Source organism: Chrysemys picta, chromosome 12, assembly GCF_011386835.1.
Source record: "Chrysemys picta bellii isolate R12L10 chromosome 12, ASM1138683v2, whole genome shotgun sequence".
NCBI classification, from domain to species: Eukaryota; Metazoa; Chordata; order Testudines; family Emydidae; genus Chrysemys; species Chrysemys picta.
Window position 1 is genome coordinate 54,314,730 of NC_088802.1, and position 21,839 is coordinate 54,336,568.

General features: G+C 59.9%; 3 protein-coding genes across 12 annotated transcripts in view; 1 reads left to right on the forward strand and 2 right to left on the reverse strand.

Moving 5' to 3' along the window:
• LOC135974812 (serine/arginine repetitive matrix protein 1-like) overlaps positions 1–21,839 on the reverse strand; it is a 244,884-nt gene that overhangs the window by 214,292 nt on the left and 8,753 nt on the right. The gene's annotated exons all lie outside the window — the stretch shown is intronic.
• Positions 1–21,839, reverse strand: part of SDK2 (sidekick cell adhesion molecule 2) — a 175,248-nt gene that overhangs the window by 129,797 nt on the left and 23,612 nt on the right. The gene's annotated exons all lie outside the window — the stretch shown is intronic.
• RPL38 (ribosomal protein L38) overlaps positions 17,346–21,839 on the forward strand; it is a 280,950-nt gene continuing 276,456 nt past the window's right edge. Inside the window, exon 1 of the mRNA XM_065563718.1 lies at positions 17,346–17,352. The gene's annotated coding sequence lies outside the window, so the exon portion shown is untranslated. The remainder of the gene's footprint in view (positions 17,353–21,839) is intronic.

The following is a 21,839-nucleotide window of genomic DNA, read 5'->3' on the forward strand; positions in this document are numbered from 1 at the left end:
CGTCGGCAGGTCAGGCGGCCGTGGACATGAGCAGAGGGCAGCGTGCTGGAAAGGCACCAGCGGCAAGGGCAGAAGGGTCGCCGGCCTGGGAGCAGCCAGGTGGGTGGGCCCCCATCGGAAGCCCGTTCCCATCCCTTTCACCATGAAAAGGGGGACCCGCTCCCCTGCCTCTTGTTTGGAGAATCCCGGAGCCAGCGTGGGATGTGCGAGCGGGTGCAGCACTGGGGGGCGGGGAGGGGAGGTCTGCACCTGGAGCAGACCCCAGCCAACACTGAATCTTCATCTGCTCATGCAGTTACTCCCGGCCTCCCCCAGAGCTCCCCCGCTCCCCTCCCTGACTAGCCCCCTCCAAGTGCCACTGATATTACAGTCGACATTTTCGGCAAATTCACTTGTCAGCCTGCATCAGCGCACGGGGCTGAGAACGGCTGCCCGCTCTGTCGGCTGGCCAGCCGTCCCACCCGATCAATCAGCCCTGACACCAGCTAGGCGGACACGACAGATACGGACGCTGCGCTCCAGGGAGCGACGAGGGGGGGGGGGGGGCGCTGGGCTGGGACAGGGGCTGTTTTAACACTGACGGGGTCTCACGGTCGCCAAGCCCTTCCCGGCCCCGCCGACCTTCCCACGAACCTGGCACGCGTGTTTCTTAGTGCTGCTTCGTGTCACACCGCAGGTCTGGCAAAGGGAGGAGAGATGGAAAATGGCCGCTCCTTGGAGAAGTGTGGGGCAGGGGAGGGAGGGGGTGGGAGACGGAGTCACTGCCAGCCCCCCAGTCAGTAACAGGGCGTAAAGCATTGTGTGTACGGCCCTACGGAGAGACAGAACGGCCCAGCGCTCAGAGCCTGGGCTCGCCTCCCTGCCCTGCCAGACGCCCGTGCGACTGGGTCACTCGCGCCGTGGCTACACGCACACTCGCTGGAGTTGGCCGAAGGCGCGAAGCTGAAGTGCGCTAACCCCCGTGCGGCCACTGTCATTGGGAGCCGGCCTGACTTTGCTGGAGTTTCATTTCACCCAGGTCGCGTCCCCGTGGAGACAGCTCTTAGTCGCTCTGTGCCTCGGTTTCCCTGGTGCCCGGGGGCGTGTGTGAGGATAGCTCCATTACACTGTGAGGTGCTCAGATAGTGCCACAATGGGGAGCAGATAAGGACTCTGCCAGAGCTCAGGGGCTGTTGAGACAACCCCGTATGCACTGCCAAACCCAAGGTTTTTCCTCCGCAAGCTAAGCTAGGGGCTCTGAGCCCCCCTCCATCCCCTGCAGGCAGCTCCGCCGCTGAAGGACAAATGATGTGTTTGCAGAAAGCGTGCAGCATGGGCGCCGGAGATGACGGGTGCCATGGCCACCCTGCTCGGTTACCCAGTCTATCGGCTGCCTCTGGGTACGCCAGGACGCAGCTCGGCTGTGTCTGCAGGCAGCAGCCGCTGAATCTGTGCTCCCAGGTTAGCACCGCGGCTCCCCGGCCCCCAGATTAGGGCTGCAAATGAACAGGCTCAGATGCACAAGGCCAGAGGCCAGGACGCTGACCCCGATCTCCCAGGCAGGGCTCAGCCGGCGAGTCTAGCCCCAGCGCCAGAGCTGTTCCCCTCCCCGGCTGGAGGGGAAGGAGCTGTGAATTCACAGCTCGGGTTCGCGGATGCACCTGGGTTAAAAATAGTGCCCTGACCTGCTGCCACCTCACCTTCACCACAGTCTGATAGATGGGCACCGCGGTGGCAGCAGAGAGAGGGGCCGGGGTGGGGGAAGGAGGGCAGTGAGGGGGCAAAGAGATGCAGGGCTCAGAGGAAGTTAGGAAGGCAGCTTCCAGTGCAAAGCACAGACGGTCCCTAAACCCTGCTCCACGCTGCCAGCCTTGGACTCCGCTACCTCACGCAAAACCCGCTGCCCTGGGGGGCCAAGGAGGGCAGAGGGGGAGTCCCATTTTCGCAGCCCTGTCACCACGCACTGAGACCCTGCCTGGGCTGGGTCCAAGTCTGCAGGGATTCACAGGGGGCTGGGGTGCCCCCCAGAGGCGCTGGTGTATCGAGGGGGGGGCACCAGATTCCTCACTGTGATTTAACCCCAGACTGGATTAACATTCACTTCCCCTCTGTGTACCCAGGCGCGCAGCCAGGAGCCAAGACGCAGCCCGGGCAGGGGCCAGCAGCCCCCCCCCCCCCCCTTGTTCTCAATCACTTGGCGGCTCCGGCTATCGGCCCAAAATGCCTTCAAACTTCTTCAGAGGCTGCCAAATCCTTCAGACTCTGCGATTACCCGGCTTCTCCATATCTGGGTCAGTCGCTGGCTCCGTGACTCAGAGCGGTGACTCAGTGTAGTTAAGGCTCTGCCAGAGTGGGGGGAAGGCAACGGGACCAGCTAATTTCCCCAGGGCAAGGGCGGGGGGCACTGGGGTAGGAATGGCTGGGGGCAGGTCGCTGGCCTGTGTTTACAGGAGGTCAGACTGGGATCACAAGGGTCGCTTCCAGCCTTGGACTCTAGGAATCCGAGCTGGAGCCATGAGAGACCCACGAGCTCTTCAGTGGTGGTGGTGGGGCGGGGGGTACCATCTCTGCCTGTGAAAGTGCGACCTATGGTGCCCTCACGCCTCTGCCCGCTCCTCTGAATGGCAGCGCAACTCGGCGGCCTCCTCCCCAGCTCCTCTCCCGGCCCCCTTTTGCAGCCAAGAACCAGGAAACTTGGGCCCTCGGCCTTTGCCAAGATACGCGCCCCCCTGCCCCAGCAACAGAGAGGGCACGGCTGTGCCCAGGGCACCGACCTTTCCCCCGCCGGCTCCTCCAGCTCTGCTCCTGGCACTGCGCCCGCGGAGCTGCACCGGCGTGGAGAGGGGTCGGGGTCAGGCGCGCGAGTCACTCAGCCCCAGCGGGATGAACTCTGCCCTGACGGCCAGGAGGGTGAAGAGCGGCCTTGCATAGGACAATGTGGGTAGTACAATCCTGACGTGACAGTCCCCGTCCAGCTAGAACAGCGGTTCTCAGCCAGGGCGCACGTATCCCCGGCGGCACTCAGAGGTGGTCCAGGGCGGGACATCAACTCCTCTAGATATTTGCCTAGTTTTACAACAGGCTACAGAAAAAGCACTAGCAAAGTCAGTGCAAACGAAAATTTCACACAATGACTGGTGTACACTGCTCTACCTACTGTCCACTGAAATGTCCGTTCAGTGTTTATATTCCAATGGGTTTATTTTATAATTCTACAGTAAAAAGAAAGTCAGCAACAGTGGCTGACGCACTTTTGTGGTTGCGTGTCTGATTTTGTAAGCAAGTCGTTTTGAAGTGAGGTGAAACTTGGGGGTCTGCAGGACAAATCAGCCTGCTGACGGGGGGGACGGGAGTCTGGAAAGGTTCAGAGCCGCTGAGCTAGCCTCACACCAGGCTGGCTCCGGCCCGCCGGGTCTGTGCTCCGGTTCACTGGGACACGTGGCGACGCCTCAGACCCGACCCATGCGGGCTCCGCAGCAGGGCCATGGCACAAGCTGTGCCCTGCCAGGCGCCCTTGGCCTGGGGGCACACGCTGCTCTTGCCTGGTCGGGCGCAGGGATCTCTTGGTGCCCTTTCCATGGATTATAAAGACCTCTGTGATCATCCAATCTGACCACCCGCAGGCCATGGGACAGCATTGATGGATCCCCTGGGGAGAGGAAGCTGTCGGAGAGACTCCAGAAGCCTCCAGTTCAGGGGCATGGACAACAGGTGAGAGTGGCACAACCCAGAGCTGACGGTGCTTTGGGAAGCGGTGACCCAGACGGCTCCCTGACGGAGGGGCACAGGCGCCCGGCGCTTCAGAGAGGCCAACGCACAACAGCTTGGGCCACCCAGGGGTGCCTCTTGCAGCGCTAGGGGAGGGGAGAGGCAAGGGAAGCAGAGGAGAGCGCTCGAGGCGCCTGTGTAACCCCAGCCCCTGATGCCCCCTCCCAAATTACATTCAGGGAGCCTCCGAGCCGGCGTATCACCCCACAGCCCGGGAGCTGGGAGGAGCCAAGGGTCCGGAAGGAGAGACTGAGGCCTCCCCCTCTGTGGATGTGCAAGGAGCAATGGGGGATGGAGACATGGCTGAAGCTGAATGGGCAGGCGGGGGAATGTCACACCAGCCGAGTCCGTGTCTGCCTCTCCCTGTGCACGAGGAGCAGCGCCCTGGCTGCAGTCAAACCGCTCACGTTTATTTCTCTGGCCCGTGTTAAAAATAAATGCCCCGGGAGGGTGGGGGAGGGGGGAGAGAGCGCAGCTCCCGACTGTCCATCTGACGCTTGTTCGAGGTGACGGGGGATCCTCCCGGCAGTGCCCAGCGCCGGGGCTCTAACAGCCTCAGCGGAAGAAAGGTCACGTCGCCTGCGATAAGCTTTGCTGGGAACACGCTCCGTGCAGAGAGCATGAGCCCTTGCAGATGGTTGGTGCCCCATTACGCACACACATGGAGCCGCCTGGGGTTCTGGGCTGGTCTCCTGCCTCCAGGGGTCACACCACAAGGGGGTCAGTGGGGCACACACCTCTGGCTCTATTAGGAGGAGACACTGTGCACTGGGATGGGAGTCAGGAGACCTGAGCTACTTCCCGGTCTCTGCCATTGGCCTGCTGGGTGACCTTTGGCAAGTCACTTATCCACAGGATGGGATAACGGGCATGAGGAGATGGAGGAGGGAGGAGTCTTGCTTCCCCTGAGCCAGCGCTATGAAGTGCGTTGAGGTGGATGGAAAGCGTCAGTGTTATTAAATGCCGACACTGCGTCCCCCCAGAGCAGTGTGCCACGGCTCACGTGGACCAGCGTTGGAGCTGAGCCGAACGGATGCTCGCTGTCCCCCCCGTGAGATCGCACATAGAAGCAGCAGAGTTCCGCAGCCGCGTTCTGCAGCCATGAAGCATTTCTGTTCTGCCACCAAATCGCAACAAAACGGCATTTCGGCACAGAAAACACCCCAACCCCAGCTCGTCATGTGGGGCCCAAGCACCCCACTTTGTAGCCCAAAGGAATTGCAAATGCTTTGCAGGCTCCCTACATGCTCACAGGGCCCAGTTTCCTACTCACACATGCTCCTGTGTGGGGAAAAAACCCAGCACAAAACTATGTTGGAAGCTTTTGAATGCTTTGCGGCCTACAAGGCAATCCAGTTCTCTGCCAGCCCCACCCAGGGAATGGCTCTGAATGAATGGGTTTAGGGAGAGAACAGGGGGTCTTTAACAATGACTTCCTTGCTCCAGAAGGTTAGTCAGTCGTTGCAGTTCTAGTTGTTTTAAAACAACACAACCACAATTCTATAGTCTGGCTAAAAATCCTTTCCACACTGAATTGCTCAGTGTCCCTCTCCTGGTTCTTGTCATGCCATCACTGCTGCCAATCAGGCTCCAACAGGTTACCCAGGTAATATAAAAATTGAGCAGAATGATTGCATTACATTATACCAAATTATAGATTTTTAAGGCCAGCCGGGCTCGCGGTGAGCACTTAGTCTGACCTCCTGGCCCGAGGATTTAGCCCAGAGATTTCTGCATCAAGTCCATATCCTGTGGGTGAGCTAGAGCACGTCTCATAGACAGAGACACCTAATCTAGATAGAAATCCACCACTCCCTTTGGTGATTCCTTCCAGTGGTTAATTCCCCTCCCTTAAAATATTGTGTCTTCGTTCTAGGCTGCAATGATTTCGCTTCGTCTTCTAGCTCCTGGATTTCATTCTTCCTTTAAAGCGGTCAGCCCTGCTTTCTACATGATCAACAAGCACCATTTAAAAAGGGCTCAAGTCTGACTTCTCCCTTTTACACTACCCTCACTGTCTAGGCACACACCTGGCTACACAATCCAGACACACGCAGGCAGGGTGCTAATATTACCCATCAGCCACCGGGAGGGGGGACATCTCCCAACAGCAGAGTTTTGAATTAAACATGCTGCCTAATGAGTTGATTTTATTAGTTTGCGAATGCACTGAGAACTCATTATCAAAATAAACATCAATTCATTTCACCAACCCCCCCCCCCCACACATCTCAACAGCATTGCAGCTGTAAATGAACTAAGTGCGACAATCCCTCCTGCTGCAGCCCCCTCCCTCCCCCAGCGTCTCTGCTCTTCTGCAATTTACAAAATCAATAGGCGCTACAGGTCCCCTCTTGAAGTTTACTCCTCACCCTGCAGCGTTGCTAAAGTAACAGAGCCCTGAGCAGCAAACCCCAGGCCCTTTGCAAGCTGGAGGAGAAGGCAGAGCCTGCCTCTCTTGCGCCTTTCCTGGGCTCCCAACCCAAGCAGGAAGAGTGCTGTAGCTGATGTGGTCCAGGTTACAGGGTCGGGCTAAGTACCTTGTGTGTGTGTGGTGCAAGAGGGAATCTAAGTGGGATCAGCAGCCGCCCGGCCCTCCCATGCAAGCTACTCAATTCGGAGGAGACCCAGGGTCAAGTTTGCCAACTGCCCCCGAAGTTCCAGGCAGTCTGGATGTGGGGTTCAGCGCTGGGCTCCCCTGAATCTAGGATCAGCCGTTTGCAAGAGAAATGCTTCTTCGGAATAACTTTAGCAAGCCCTTCCCAGAGGAGTGCCCCCACGCATTACCGCCATCCTCCCACTCTGGGCCAGGGCCTGGAGAAATGCCCCTGCCCGTCAGCTGGAGAGGCAGTCAGGTCCCTTAGTTCACTCCACTGGAAGGTGCTCAGGGGCCACGCTGATGAGGGCGGATTAAGGATCAGAAGGAACCACTCCCAGAAACACCAGAGGCTGCTCCCTCACTCCCCCAGAGTAACCCAGCTTGCAATCCCCACAACATGCCCGGCCCCGGCCGCACACGGCCATCTCCCTACATGGCAATGCACCAGCCCTCGATCCCTACTCCAGAGAGGGGCAGTGGCTGCTGCGGGGTAAGAGGCTGTCCAGACACTAGAGAAATTCCTGAGTGGATGGGTGGGGTTGTCTGTTCGCAGAGGAAAAGCTGATTGTAACAAGCTGGCGAAGGGAAGAAACGCAGGGGCCCCTATGGCCAGCAGGAGCATCCCGACCTCATGGCAGTGCATCGGCCAATTGCCCCCCCGCCCCCCACCCCTCCCACATCTGACTGGGGGGTTGAGAAGTTAAGCGTGAAGCCGGCGGGACAGCGGGTGCATTGTGATTGTCTGCACACTAGTCTCCCTGTGGAAAGGATGGGCTAATCCCACTTTATCCCCCTTCATGACTGTCAGCTGTTTTCAGACATTCAGGATGCGGGTTTCTGAAACCGGAGCTATTGTGTCCACCCCCGACCACTCCCCCCCACTGCGTCAGTCAATCGCACCAGCAGGGAACGGGCCTGTCTTAAATCCCCCTGGAATGGCATTCCTGCCCACCCCGCGTTGCTAATTCTGGCTGGGAAGGCAGACCTCGCCGAGGCCCCGGGGGTTACGCCTACAGCAATCCATGCAACAGCCCTGGGACGAAGTGAGTTTCCCTGAGCGGGGGGTCCTAAGCCCCTTAGCTCCTTGGAACAAGAGCACTGGCTGCTACTCCGTGGGCTACACATCCACCTTAAAGCTGGCGGAGCGCTCAACTCTGCTCCGCTCTCTGCCCGTCGGGTGCCCCCGACCCGCTGCCGGGCTGGGCGAAGCTGGGGCTCCCTGCGCTGTTTGTCACTGCTCATTCGGAACCCGGCTGCCCCGCCTCTTGCATCACACAAAGTCTCGAAGTACCTCAGCCCCTTCCGCCCTGCGACCGCGGGCTCCTGACCCAGGGCTCCAGCCTGGCTCCTAGCAGCACTAAGCGGAGTCACACAGGCACAGCAAGCCCTCCTGCACACAGCCGGGCTTATTCACCCCCGTCCAACCCCGGTCAGCACCGCAGTCATAGGCCAGGCTGCTCCCACCTCGCACAAGAGGGAATCGGACACAAAGAATCCCAATCATGCCCCACAGGGATGGGAAGGCTGAGGGGGGATCTGATTGCTCTCTATAAATATATCAAAGGAATAAATACCAGGGAGGGAGAGGAATTATTTAAGCTCAGTACCAATGTGGACAAGAACAAATGGATATAAACTGGCCATCAGGGAGTTTAGACTTGAAATTAGACGAAGGTTTCTAACCATCAGAGGAGTGAAGTTCTGGAGCAGCCTGCCGAGGGGAGTAGTGGGGGCAAAAGATATATCTGGCTTCAAGACTAAGCTTGATACATTTATGGAGGGGATGGTATAATGGTATAATTTTGGCAATTAATTGATCTTTGACTATTAGCGGTAAATATGCCCAATGGCCTGTGATGGGATGTTAGTGGGGTGGGATCTGAGTTACTACAGAGAATTCTTTCCTGGGTGTCTTGCTGGTGAGTCTTGCCCACATGCTCAGGGTTTAGCTGATCGCCATATTTGGGGTCGGGAAGGAATTTTCCTCCAGGACAGATTGGCAGAGGCCCTGGGGGGGTTCGCTTTCCTCTGCAGCGTGGGGCACGGGTCACTTTCTGGAAGATTCTCTGCACCTTGAAGTCTTTAAACCATGATTTGAGGACTTCACTGGCTCAGACCTGGGTTTGTTACAGGAGTGGATGGGTGAGATTCTGTGGCCTGCGTTGTGCAGGAGGTCAGACTAGATGATCATAATGGTCCCTTCTGACCTTAAAGTCTTGAAAAGGAAGGGGAGGAGGAGGGGGTCTGACTAGCCCTGGATAGATCGCGGGGAATGGCTCCAGGAGCCTGAACCAGATCCTTGGGACCCCCAGCCCAGCTCCCGGCAGACAGGAATCTAGAGCTGCCACTCATGCATCCTCTTGCTGGTTAGTGGAGAGGTCAAGGACTGGCGACCCCTCTCCACCCTCCAACGGGGGGGGGGGGGGGGGGGCGGGCAGCATAGGGGATCTGCTCCTGCTGGACCTGCTCTGTGGTTAAACCCAGCCAGTCTGCCCCTAGAGCTGGCAGCCCGGCCCCCCTCCCCAGCGGGGAATCGGCAGCGAACGGAGAAAACGTAGGCTGGAGCCGAAGGCCCGGCTGCAGGTTTAAACTCCGACGCACCGTTCTGCTTCAGAAGCCCCCGCCTTGGCGAAAAAGGGAAAGCCGGGCCTGAAAAAGGGGGGGGGGGGGGCGGTCAAGGACAAGCATGAACAGAACACTCAGTTGTGCAGCGCAGCGAACTCTTCCCAGACACCTCATTAATCCTCCCTGCCAGGTAGCCATTATCCCCAGTGCGGTGCTCGGGAAGCAGGACAGAGGGGTTAAGAGACGAGGACACGGCCGTGGCAGGAGTGTCAGCGCGGGATTCGCACCCACGTGCCCCTGATTGCCAGGCCCTGCTAAAGTCTCTCCGCCAGGGAACGAGGACCCTGCAGGGGGGTCTATGGACATGGCTCTCACAAACAGCGCCCTAGGCCTCAGCTCCACTAAGCCAGAGCACAACTCGCCTTGTCCGGACTTGTGTTTTAGGAGGCGTTACATGGAGGTAGCTAGCAGGATGCAGCCTTTACATACTAGTCAGGATAAAGCCAGGGCACCTTGGGGGGCACCTGGGAGGGCCACAGACTAGAGATTCTCAGCCAGCAGCATGACCCGTAGGTCAGAAACACCAGCGCCTGCAGCTTCCACGCTGGAACCGCCTGGAGAGGAGCGGTAGGACGCCGGGGTTCACGAGAGGTTAATGTCCCAGTTGGAGGAGGCTTCTTCGGGGGGACATGGGAACAGAACCTAGTGTTCAGACTGGCAGGCGGGTAGGGCGAGGGTCAGTCACCGGCACGGCCCCAGCTGTTGAGTTCTGGGGGTCAGGAAGCCACGTGGAAGGTGGGTGGCCCAAATGGTCACACCGATGACCCAGACCAGAGATCGAGCCCAGCTTCTCTCATTTTGGGGCCTCTCTCTTCAAGCTGCCCCTGACAAAATCAGGAGCAGCGTTGGGGTGTTTGCAAATCTAAAGCAGCGGGGGGGGGGAGGGGGGGCGCGCAATTTGGGCCTGTCACCAAAACACAGCCAGAGACAGCAAGAGTCTCCTTCAGTTAGCGCCAGCTACATTTCATAGATGCATCACGGGGATGTTGCTTTTCTCAAGCCCTTCTGCCCCCTCTTCCCCCCGTTCTCCTCCTCCTTCGCCTAGCAGAGTTCCTTGTCCCATGGAATGCCCGCTCGTGAGACAGGAAACCTACGCAAACCCCCACAAAAAAGCCATCAGTTAAGGGCTCTAAAAATAGCGCTCCACTCCAGCAACTTGTTCTGAGTCATGAATAAACTAATGCTGCTGTAAAAAGCAACAGAGGGTCCTGTGGCACCTTTGAGACTAACAGAAGTACTGGGAGCATAAGCTTTCGTGGGTAAGAACCTCACTTCTTCAGATGCAAGTCTTGCATCTGAAGAAGTGAGGTTCTTACCCACGAAAGCTTATGCTCCCAGTACTTCTGTTAGTCTCAAAGGTGCCACAGGACCCTCTGTTGCTTTTTACAGATTCAGACTAACACGGCTACCCCTCTGATACTTGACACTAATGCTGCTGGACGCTCTGCCCTCGCCCCTCTCCTGGCTGGCAGGAGACGCTGGGACCCAGCTGATGTGCAGCCCTGTTGGCTCACCAGCATCTAGCCTGGTTCTCCTCCTCGTGCTCCGGGCACAGGTGCCACACACCTGGCACAAGGCCCAGCTCCTATCTGCCAAGGCAGCAGAACCACATGCCCATTGCCAGCCGCGTGCATTGCTGCCCCCGGACAGACAGAACTAGCCTAGGAAAGCTCTGGAGCGTCCGTGGAGGGGTTTTGTTCCCCCCATGCCCCACAATAACAGAACTGGCCCCGTCCCTGCTTAGGGAGGGGCCAAAGAACATCCACCTATAGGGCAACAGGTGGCATCTGGACGAACTCGCTGCAGACACACGCCAGCTTCTGTCCCCAGCTCGCAAGCTCCAGCCCCCTGCACAAGGGCCGTGCGCTGGAAGGGCATTCGGGGTAACGGCATGCAAAGGAAATGCCCAGCTTTGGAGCGCTGGCATTGGACACGGGGTAGCGTTTGCCCAGGCGGGCTGTGCAGTCCGAACACCGCGCCTGGCCCAGCCAACGGGTGCAGCTCACGCCGGATGGAAGGTTCAAACCTGGCAGCAGGAGAAGGGGGCAGCAATTCTGGCCGATAACCTGGAGTAAGAGCAGGGAGATGCTGCTTGCGGCTGGGCGCGATGCTCGATTAGACCTGTTATGTGCATCGACCTCCAACTTCTCCTGTCAGGGATCCCGCGCAGGCAGTCTGGGCTAGTGGTCACAGCTGGGCTGGCATCCACAAGTCAAGGATAGCCCCGAGGCAGGAGTCAAAGAGCCAGGATCAAAGGGCAGAGTCCAGCTGGGGTCGGAGACTGGAGAGCAGAAAGCGAGCTGAGGTCTGGCGTCGCAGCAGGCCCGCGGTCTGCATGATCGCCCAGACAATTCCTGGGCAGCCCCCAGGGTTAAACAGTGACCCTGATGGGCCAACCAGAAGGTCACGGGTGCTGCGGCCCTGGGCTCTTTGGATGGTACTTCCTGCAACACCTAATCACCACAATGCTCTTTGAATGTGTCTCAGTGGGGCCTCCTGGGACCATCAACTACCCCAAGCTCCGCAGACCCCTGGTCTAGTCCCACGGATCCTTCCCATGCCAGGCAGACTCGGATCCAGAAGTACTGCTTACGTACGGAGCCCAGATACCACGGTGCAGTGAGTGGCGAGGGAAGAGAAGGTCCCGCATCAGGCAGCTCGCTGCAGTAACATGCAGCAGACTCCAGCACATCCCGCCGCATTGCCTGGGCATTGCTGTGCCCCGGTTTCAGACAACGGCACTCGAGATGCAGCGGCGTAGCTGGAAGGGGGCCCAATGAGCCGCTTTGCCTCCAGATGCTTCATGCGTCCCAAACATTCTGGAGCAAAGCTCTTCCAGGAGCCACCGCAGGGCTGCCCCCGCAGCTGGGAACAGCCCATTTGCCACAGCCGCTAGCAAAGCCATTTCTCCATCCGAGCGCCCGGGGCGCAGAGGGGAACCGGCCAACTTTTCTGTACCAAAAACCCGGCGCCGCATGTGGCATGGGGATGTCTGGCCACACGTGAATCAGGACAAGCGCTCAAGGTTAGAGGAGGGAGGGCTCTCAGGTAGTCACCTCACCGAGCGCCGTAAAAGGCAATTAGCGATCGCAGCTAAAATTAGATCAATGACTTCCTGCCGCTAATGGTCGAAACCGTCAAGGTTTCCTTCCCTTCCCCGGCTCCGAGGAACGCGGCATTTTCACATTAGGGCTGGGAATGATTTATGAGACAGAACTGAACAAGGCGCACACACACGCGTGCACACACACACGGCGCCCGAGCAACTCAGACTAAACCCCATCAGTCTCCCGCGCTCCTGCAGGCAGCATTGAGCGGAAGAGGACACTTGGTCCAGCTGCTGAAGTCCTGGTTCAGGCGTCAGGACGCCTGGGTCCCAGTCCCAACTCTGGCACTGACTTGCAGGGTGACTTTGGGCAAGTTGCTGCTCCTCTGTGCCTCAGTTTCCCCCTCTGCATCAATGAGAGCAGGGAGGGTTACAGGGACTAGTGCTTGCAGCTCCAGAAGCGGACAGGCTCATCTCACTGGAGGAATGCTCCTGTTTAACCCTTTCAGGTCTGACCTGATGTTTTTGTGACCTGCAGAATAAAAGCCATGGAGCAGCTGAGCAATGGGGGGGGGGGGGGGGGGGAACTCCCTGGGGCTCCAGAGGGCGGGAATGGCTCCCCCAGCTCCTCCTCCATTGACAGCACTTCCCAGGCAACTGACAAGCTCGTCCTGCTCTGGGGCACTGAGCGCTCTCCCCCACTGGGAGCTCCCCACTCTGTCCGACCCCTTCCTCTCTCCAGCTTCGCTGGGGCCTCCTCGGCCAGCCAGGGCCTGGCGCGGTGCGCAGGCTCTCGGGCCAGGCCTGCGGGGCGGTGTGGGGGGATCCGGGGTCGCCGGGTCGACATTCTGAAGCATTCTAGCAAGCCCCAATCCGTTGTGTTTCTATACGTGTCCCCCACCGAGGCTGCTTGGATGGGGAGAAAAACCGACAGATACAAGATCTCTGCTCTTCACAATTACAGTCTGATCTGGCTGCTTGTTCCTGCGCTTGACGTCAAATCCCGTTTGGGACATCGCTCCTGGTTGCCGTGGGGATGATGCCAGGGTCCCAATGGGGCGAGGGGGCCGCATGGGGCGAGGGGTTCTATTTAGCCTGGGCGGTTTTTGCTTCAGAGCCAGCAGGCCCCTGCAGAGCTGGGGGAAGAACTGGGAGCCGGCGTTCCCAAGTCCAGGGGAATCCAGGCCCTGCGTTTTCAGAGGGCCGTGAAGATGTCACACACCCTGGGCCCTTGCCAGCTGCCAGCACCAAGAAGGTGTTTGCCAAGGGCTCCTCAGGCTTTGCCCGGCTGTGGGCTGCGTCGGCTGCTTGCCAGGAGGTGGCACCTGGCCGACAAACAAAATAACGTAGGCTGCAGCTGCCCTTGTTCTGAGGAGACGGCCGGTCCCACCATGCAATTCTCGCTCTCGCTCAGAGTGGCCCCCAATGGAGACCCTAGAGTCTCCTCTGTATCAAAGACGAGGCGGCCGGCAGCCCCCTTGGGGCCCTGCTGGGCCCACCTAGCTGGGTGCTGGTTCTCCTGGCCTCAGCCGTCACCACGGGCCAGAGACAGCGGGGCAATGGCAGGTGGGCTGCAGCTGAGAGGTTTGCTCCCAGCTCCTGGGTACCCTCCGGCGGCTAATTCCATGTGCTCGGAGCCAGCTGTTCCGACCCAGAGAGAGTACAAGAAAGGCCGGACAGTGCGGGGACAACACACCTGCTGCTGCTGTCACGTCCATAGCCCCCCACCCTTGTCTCCCCCCACCCCCAGTTCGCAGGATCAGGTTACCGAGTTCCCAGCCAACTCAATCCCCAGCCAGGACTTCGGCAGCAGAAGCATTCCTGAGGGTCCCGGGAGGAGGCTGGCCGGAGGCAGGTGGCCCACAGCAGGCTACTGAAAGAGGGGCCGGGAAGGAATGCAAAGCATTCGCCGGCTCGCTGCTCCCAGCGGCATGGCGGGGCGGCTTTGGGGCTGCAAAGTGATGCTCTGACAGCTCCTTCCACTCGGTACTGAGGCCTTTCCTGCCTGCTGCAGACGTGGGGACTCTGGGGCAGTAGCTCCTGGTGCTCAGGAGATGCCCCCTCCTCAGACTGTCCAGCCACCCCAGAAGCAGCAGCGCACAGCGGCTCCAGAGGGAGCAGCGCCCAAGCCCTCCTCTGCCCTAAGGACAAGAGGGCCGGTAGAGGAGGACTGAAGGGGAACCCCTTGTCCCTCAAAGGGCAGAGAATTTAACGCAAGCGAGGCAGCTCTCCCCGCCTCCCCCCGGACCCAGCCCAGGGTCACATGGACACAGGAGTCAGCTCCACTGGCCAGCACGTGACTCCAGGAGCCGGCCTGCGGGGCGAGGTCACGAGAGAGCCGTGGAGTCGCCTAATGCCCGGGCTGCAGTCAGAGCGCCCACCCATTAGCTTTGCGCGCTGGGAGCCAAGCAGCCACTGGAGCTCTGCGGGCGCTTTGCTTAATTGCCCGCTCGGAGAAAGCAAACCGCCTTCCTGCAGGGCGCCCTGGAGCGCGGACCGCCAGCAGCAGGGTGACTCCTCTCCGCGCGCAGCATCGGCCCATCTGTTATCCTGCCTCCTACGGCACGCTTGGGCACGCTCCTCTCCGGGGCTGGCTCTGTCTGAGATGGACTCTAGTGTTTGGATGCAGGGTTCTGGTTCGGTCCCAGCACCAGGCTGAACAGAAGGGTTCCTGCCCTATGCCCAGCAGACAGACAGTCACTGCCTGGATTCCCTGGACTGCAAGCCCCTTCACCGGGGCGAAAGGGCGTGAAGGAATGCCAGATATGTCCGGCTGGACGGCCCAGAGCCTGGCTAGCAGCACTGTCCCTGGGCCATGCAATGCGAACAGCTGACGAGCCCGAGAACCCTGCAGCCCAAAGCAGCGCCCCCTAGAGGCAGAGCCGCAGATCCTGCATTCAACCAGCACAAGGGTTTGAGCTGTATTTGGTGAATATTCTGCTCTGAAGTCTGGCCCCCACTCCCAGGGAGAGTCATTCTCCCCTAGGCCTGAGTCTAAGGACCCTACAGAGAGAGGCAGCCCTGGGAGGAATTCCCAGAGGATGCTTGGCAGAACAGTCCACATACGTCTGAGTCCCAAGTCAGCCTGGCCACCTCCCTCCTGTCCCCAGGCAAGGTGCATCTCTCCCAGGAGAGGGTTCCCTGCCTGCCTCTGGGAGCTGCTGTCTGGCTGGAGGCTTGAGAGATCCCATGGCGCTTTCCAAAGTCAGCAGACGGAAACCCTCCTTTTGCACCCCTTTCCCGAAGCAGCAGCTCCCAGCGCCCCGGGCAGCGCACAAGGGCCGAGCTGCATTTGCCCACGCGGCTGGTGTCTAACCCGGCAAAGTGCCCTGCAAGAGCCGGAGCGCGGGAAGCGCTAGGCACTCGGGAGACAAGCTCTAATCCCATGTTCCCCACTCCCGACAGCGTCCCGTCACGTTTCCAATGGGCCCCCAAGAGCAGCCCCCGCTTTCTCCCTCCTGCTCGTCCGCCACCTCCGCCCACCCGCCTGTCACATTCCCTTGACTTCCTCTCTCTTCTGTGGAACCCCGGGAAAAAGGGGCGAAGTGCACCCAGCCCGGGGGGGAAGGGAGCTTGTGGCAGAGCGGCAGCTCCCTTTCGTGGCCGATTTCTCTTCATTAGTGCAATCACATCAACACTGACAGCGGCATATTTATTATGGTCCCAGCCCTGACTGTTTTCCACCCAGCAACGCGCAACTTGATAATGAGCTTAGAGGGCAGCTCTGCTAATGAGGGGTGCACCCAGCCCCTTCCGATAGCTCCATGCTCTGAGTGGGGAGCTGGTATCTCGCTGGCCAGCGGGCTGCCCTCCGAGGGTGCGTGCATGGCGCGGCGGGAGAACAAAGGTGTCGATTGTTTCACAAGCCCAATCGGCTGAAAGAGGATTTCACTTCTGCATAGTTCGGGCTCCAGGTCTGGCGTACGCGGCAGAACCTGCCACATGTGAGGCCTGCCCTCTGGAGTCCAAGATCGATTCAAACGGAACGGCCCTGAGCTGCCGAGAAACTTTAAAGGCAGCCCAACCACCACTGTTTCCGTAGGCCCTACGGCAGGCCCTGTTCTGCTCCCACAGGGTCAACCAGAGAGCAAGCACAAGTCCTCCCATCTTATGCCAATAAGGAAACAAAGAGGAGAGCAGCGTTGGCCTGGATGCCATGGAGTGAGCTGTAGGGGGGAAATCTCAGGGGATGTGCCCTAGAAGAGGCAGGGCTGGTGAGGGAGCGGGGATCACTACAGAACTAGCGACATGGACACTGGACAGGCCTCGCCAGATGTGTGCGTCATGCACCTGCAGCTTCCTATCCCCAGCACAGCTGCCAGCAGCACTCCTGGGGATTTCCCACCCAGCGCTTCACTAAATAAATACAGGAGAAGAAATCCACGCGGGTTCCTTGCTTCCTGCAGGCTCTTACTCCAGGCGAGTGTCTTTGGCCCCCGCTCGATGGGCAAACTCCAAAACAATGGGGCTGCGTGACCCGCTTTTGATTTAAAAATATGGGGAAGCCGAGAGCTTTCATCAACTCCAGGTGGGCGACCCCAAGACTCCCGGCTACCACGCTCGATTCCCAAGTGCATCTTCTTCCTACACGCCAGGACGCAGCTGCCCCTTGGCTCCTTTGTTTTGAAACATCCCTGGGCGTGCAGCAGGAAAAAACACCATGGCCCTCTTTGGTGGGATCAGGGCCGTGCTGGCCCCCCTGGAAATGGGCTGAGGAGGAGACACGGACATTTAGCGGGAAGAGTTACTCGCTCTTAAAGCAATGGCTCAGAATGGGCTACACAGGGCCCTGCAACTTACAAGGCTAACCGCAGCACTGGCAGCTGACCTGGCTGTATTTTGAGGGCCACTCACACAAAAGCTCGCTGCATTCAGAGCGTGAACAACAGAGGGTCACTCTGGCAACTTGCAAAGAGCCCAAGGGTCCAGGCCTAACTGGCGCTGAGCAGAGCCAGCCCGCAGCACCATCCTTCTCACTGCCAAGCGGCCTCTACAAATCCCACCGTGCAACGCAGCCTGGCCTCTGGGCTCGAGAGAGGGCGCTGCACGCTGGGACTCGCGGTCTCTGGGGGCTGCACCTCCACGCCAGGAGAGCGTTTCACGGCGAGGTCAGCCAGCAGCTGTTTTAAGCAGTGGGCGCGGTAGGAACGAGCCCTCCAGCCGGGCGTGAGGTGCACGGGGCAGACTCCTTCGGCACGTTGCCCGGGGGCGCTGGCTGATGGAGGAAGAGACGGGAGGTATTTCCCCATGACTCCTTAGGTACAGGAGTCACCCTCCAGCCCTGCTGCAGCTGGGCCTGCCTCAGCTTCCACGCGGTCACCAGAGGCTGCCTGAACAGTGGCTGCCGATGGGCTGTGACGCCTCACATAACACGCACCTCCGGCATGCTTGGAACCGCCAGACATTATGTACCGGAGCCCGCAGGCCGCCTCGGCAGCAGGGCATCAACCGTTGGCAAGGCACCGTGCAGTCTGCGCTGTCACACTCTCGCTCCTGCCCCTCCACAAAGATAGAGGGGAGCCGTCAAACCACAGGCATGAGAAACGGCCCAGGGTGTCCGAGCACCAGCGGGGCGGGAGGGAAGCCGGCTATCCCAGCTGGATACTTTCAGGGCCTTAGAAGGGGGCAGAGAGTCTCTTCAAAAAGGCGCTGCCAAGGGGGGGTTTGATTTTGAATTACCCAGGTTCTTATGTGAAGCCCATCCCCATGACATCAGGTCACCTCTCACAGGAAGGATGGACGAGCCGGTTTCCGATCCCAGTCTGGCCACAGCCTCAATTCCATGCACCCACTCCAACCCGGACACAGTTCACAGCACGCACGGAGGTCAGAGCTCAGACAGCCCAACCCCCCCGATTGCTCCAGCTACGGACAGGGGTGCAAAACCAGAGGCAGGACTGAAGCCCCTTAACGACGCTGCCTTTCCTGCTTGCACTTGGCCCACAGACGCCTGGGTCTGCCTCAGCCACCAGCTACGTCTCCTCCCCGGAACTGTAACCTGGCCCTCCCATCAGGCCGGCTGCTTGCCAGGAACAAGCCGGAGAGCAACCTGTGCAAACGCAGATCCGAGAGCTGAAAGCAGCCGCACGCTGCCCTCGGCCGCCGTTAATTTAGCCCATTTGCTTTCATATGTCGCCAAGTCCACAGAGCTTTCCCCTGGCGTTCAAAGCAGCCCCGGTGCAGATGAGCGGCTGGGTTTTATTGTGAGCGTTGAAAGGCCTCTCGCCTGTCCTGCTAACCCTCACGGCTGTAACGACAGCCCCGCGCGTCAGACAAGCTGATCCCGTCTCCCATTCAAAGACAGAGCTTCTGCACTTGATGTTTCCTTGCTAGCCGGCCTCCACTGCTTCCCTTAGCCCACCGCACCAGCCGCGCAGTCAACTGAGAGCCGAACTGCGCACACGCCACCAGCGGCCCAGCTCCAGTCCACCGGAGAACACCCTACAGAGCCGTACAATGTTAGGAGCTTAGTCCCAGGGCTTTGGAGGGCCGAACGGCTCACGAAGAAAGGTGGCTCCTACACACAGAGGTTGTGATCAGACCACTTCATCGTGGGCTGGCTCAGCTTGTCTCTAGCGGTCTGAGCCAGAACTCCTGGGTTCCCCTGCAGCCTCCAACGCCAGCTCTCCCATGCTTCAGGGAAGTGCTGGTGATGGCCACAGAACAGCCCGGGAGAGGGCAGGGGGGGCATTTCCATCCCTCTTGCCCCATGGCTTTTTAGTTTGATAACAACATTAGACTGTTTGCAGCCATGTCTCCTTGTTCACCCAGCCCTTTCCATCCTGAGCAGAGCGCGCAGTGGTTCGTAGCCACACAGCCATCGCCCATCTCTGAGGCCTTGGCTGGAAGCAGCATGTGTTATAACAGCCACACTGCAGGAACGGGGACCCAGCTGGAGCGTTCAGGGACTTCCAGGGATCGTGCATCCGCTGTACTTGCCTTGCTGGGGTTCAGCCAGGGCTCCAGGGTTCACACCGCTGGCTCCAGACAATGTCCTGCTGAAGGCCTGGATTTCCGTCTGATCTGAAAGGCAGCACCTCTGACGGCACAGCGCCACCCCTGCTCACTTGGCCTGGGGCATGCTGGGTTTTCCTGGAAGTCCCCCCCGCCCCAGTCCGAGTCCTGACCCTGCTTAGTTTATGAGCTCTGAGAAGAGGAGGGCTGCAGGCCATGCATTTACATTCCAAACCCCCCCCCTATTAAATGACTCGCGAGGTCACGTCAATACTAATCGGGCCGCCGTGGCTGCCTGCTGCTCAGCGGGGACTGACAGGAGCCACGTGCTGGAGAGGTGCATTAGAGTCTCTAGAATCACTGCATCATTTCTCAGATATTTACACAGCGCCAGCCACCACAGGCTCTGGTCTCTCCAGAGTCCTATTCAAGTCCGCCAGCTCTCACCTCCAGCGCCCTCCTCTGACGCCCGCTGAATGGCGCTGCCTGGCGGCCGGATCCCCATCAGTAAGGCAGGGGAGCCGCTTGACCCCACTCCATCGAGGCCCCGCACACCCTCCCCAGCTGCGGTGCTGAGAGAAGAGCCAGTGTCCCTAAGCCTAGGACATCGGTTACCGGACGCCCACTCCTCCCCAATGCTGCCAAGGATGCCCTCGCTCGGTGCTCTCCATGCCCTGCCTTGCGAACGAGCCCGACGGCCCCCACCCCGGGCTGGTGCTGAGGGGGGACTGTGTCGGTCAGGATTGGGGCGCGCTGGCAGAGGGGAGGGGGCATTAATTTACAGCTCCCCTGACTCAAGCCGCCACCATCAGCCCCTTCCACCCACAGGGACCGTGTCACACGTTTGCACGCGCTACATACACGCGACGGGGATTCGCTCACTTGGGAACCGCAGCTACGAAGGGCACCTCTCTGGGACCCAAATCGTGATAAGCAATAGTAAGTATGGTGCCCCTTTGCTTGGCAGACATGGGCTTGCTAAGCCTCAGGCCCCTCCATTTTTACAGGTGGGGAAACTGAGTCACAGAGGCGGGGCAGTGACTCACCCCCAGGAAACTCTACATCCAGCCAGCCCTGCTCAGCACCCCCTGGCGCCATGCCCAAGGTGCTCCCTTCACCAACGTGGTGCCCACTAGGCCTTCATGCCCCTGCAGCCAGTTATCCAGCGTCAGATCCCAAAGCGCTTGCCTGGTCGGCACTCCTGCTGTGTCCAGTGGGCACTCTGCCCTATGCACTTGGCTTTGCCAAGACAGGCCATGCCCCTCCTGTGACCCGGGCTGCTACGTACAGGGGTGGAACGTCAGATGAGGATCACGCTTCTCTTGTTACAGCTGGGGGGCTGAGACCAAAAGAACCAGAGAGAGAGACCAGCCCGGAGCGGCTCTACGAGGTTACAGACAGTGGCCCCGTGTTCCCAGCCACCCGAACGACCCCCCGGCTCTGCTCGAAACCGAGCTCCCCCCCACAGTCATTAACAGGCTGCGTTGCAGCCAATAATATTCCCTCCCCTTACGATTATCGTATCATCAAAATTTCATGGCCATTGCAGGCCACTAATGGCTTTCTAAGCAGCATCAAATTTTAATCGTCCTGTCTCCTCCCTCACCCCCTTCTTCCCCGAAAGCCACTTTTCCTCCCTGTGCCGCTCCGCACCAGGCCAGCGGCTCACACGCCCGCCCACCTTAAATCAGAGACAGCGCTGCAAGGAGGGGGCCAATCCGTCCGGGCGGGGGCCGCGATCCGGCTGGGCAGCAGGGCCACTGGCGCAGAGCCGCCGCTGGCTGTCGTGGAAACTGGATCGGCGAACGACACAGCCGGCTGGGCCTCTCCTGGGCACGCTGGGCCTGCCAGCTCGGTACAGTACAACCCGCCTCATGGCACTGAGGGGCCCAGACGGGCATCCCCTGGCAAAGACCCACAGGGGTCTGTGCGTGGGGGGGCAGGGGGGACAGACAGAAGCATCAGGGGCACAAGAGGGCTCAGCCTACGGGAAATTGTACTAAGCAGCAGCAAAAAAATCGATCCGACGCGGGAGGGTAAGATCTCAGCCTAGCGGGAAGCGAAGCGGAGGAAGGCTGCAAGCAGCAACCCCATCCCTGCCCTGGGGGAAGGAGGAGCCCGGCACTGATCGGGGGTAAGGGGCAGCGCCAGAGTCACGGGGGTGGGGGGCACCCAGTCTTGCCAGCAGTTCTGCTGCACCAGCGAGGGCGGATAATCGGCCCTTATGCCAGCTGTCCAAGGGCCCCATCGACCAACCCAGCGTGGCAGGGGCAGAGGAGGACGCTGCCTCGTGCGGCAAGCCATGCAAACCGGTGAGCGCAGCCCGGCTGCTGAAACCTCAAGCACCGAGACGGGGCAGAGCACATGGCAAGGGGAGGCGCTCAGCCTATGGCAGCCAGGGTCAGGCAGGTACCTAGGCAGCGAGGCCTGCTGGGGAGTCCCCCCCAGTCACCTCCTCCTCACGTGCATCCTCCCCCCCCCCCCCCCCAACCCAGCACAAGGGGCTGAGCCTAGTGCGGCTCTAGAGCCGGGAACAGCGCCTCCCCATGGGCGCAGGAGGGACTGCAGGCCAGCAGGGAACGCCGCTTCTAGGCCAGCATCCCCCACCTAGACAGTCTCCATCTCACGAGCAAACTGGCTGCCTCGCAAACCCGCCGCTCAGCCCGGGACTGTCAGCTGCCTCTGCTCAGGCGAGCCCAGGCACGGACCAGCAGGCAGCCCGGCAGGTCCGGACGAGGCTCGCTGGCAAAGCCACGGACAGGGCCAGCTAGCCCAGCTCCAACTCACGGCACGCCCAACCCCAGCTGCAAATTCGCAGCGCCGTTTAAGGGCAGCATGGGACTAACCTGCCGGCCGGTACTGATCTTA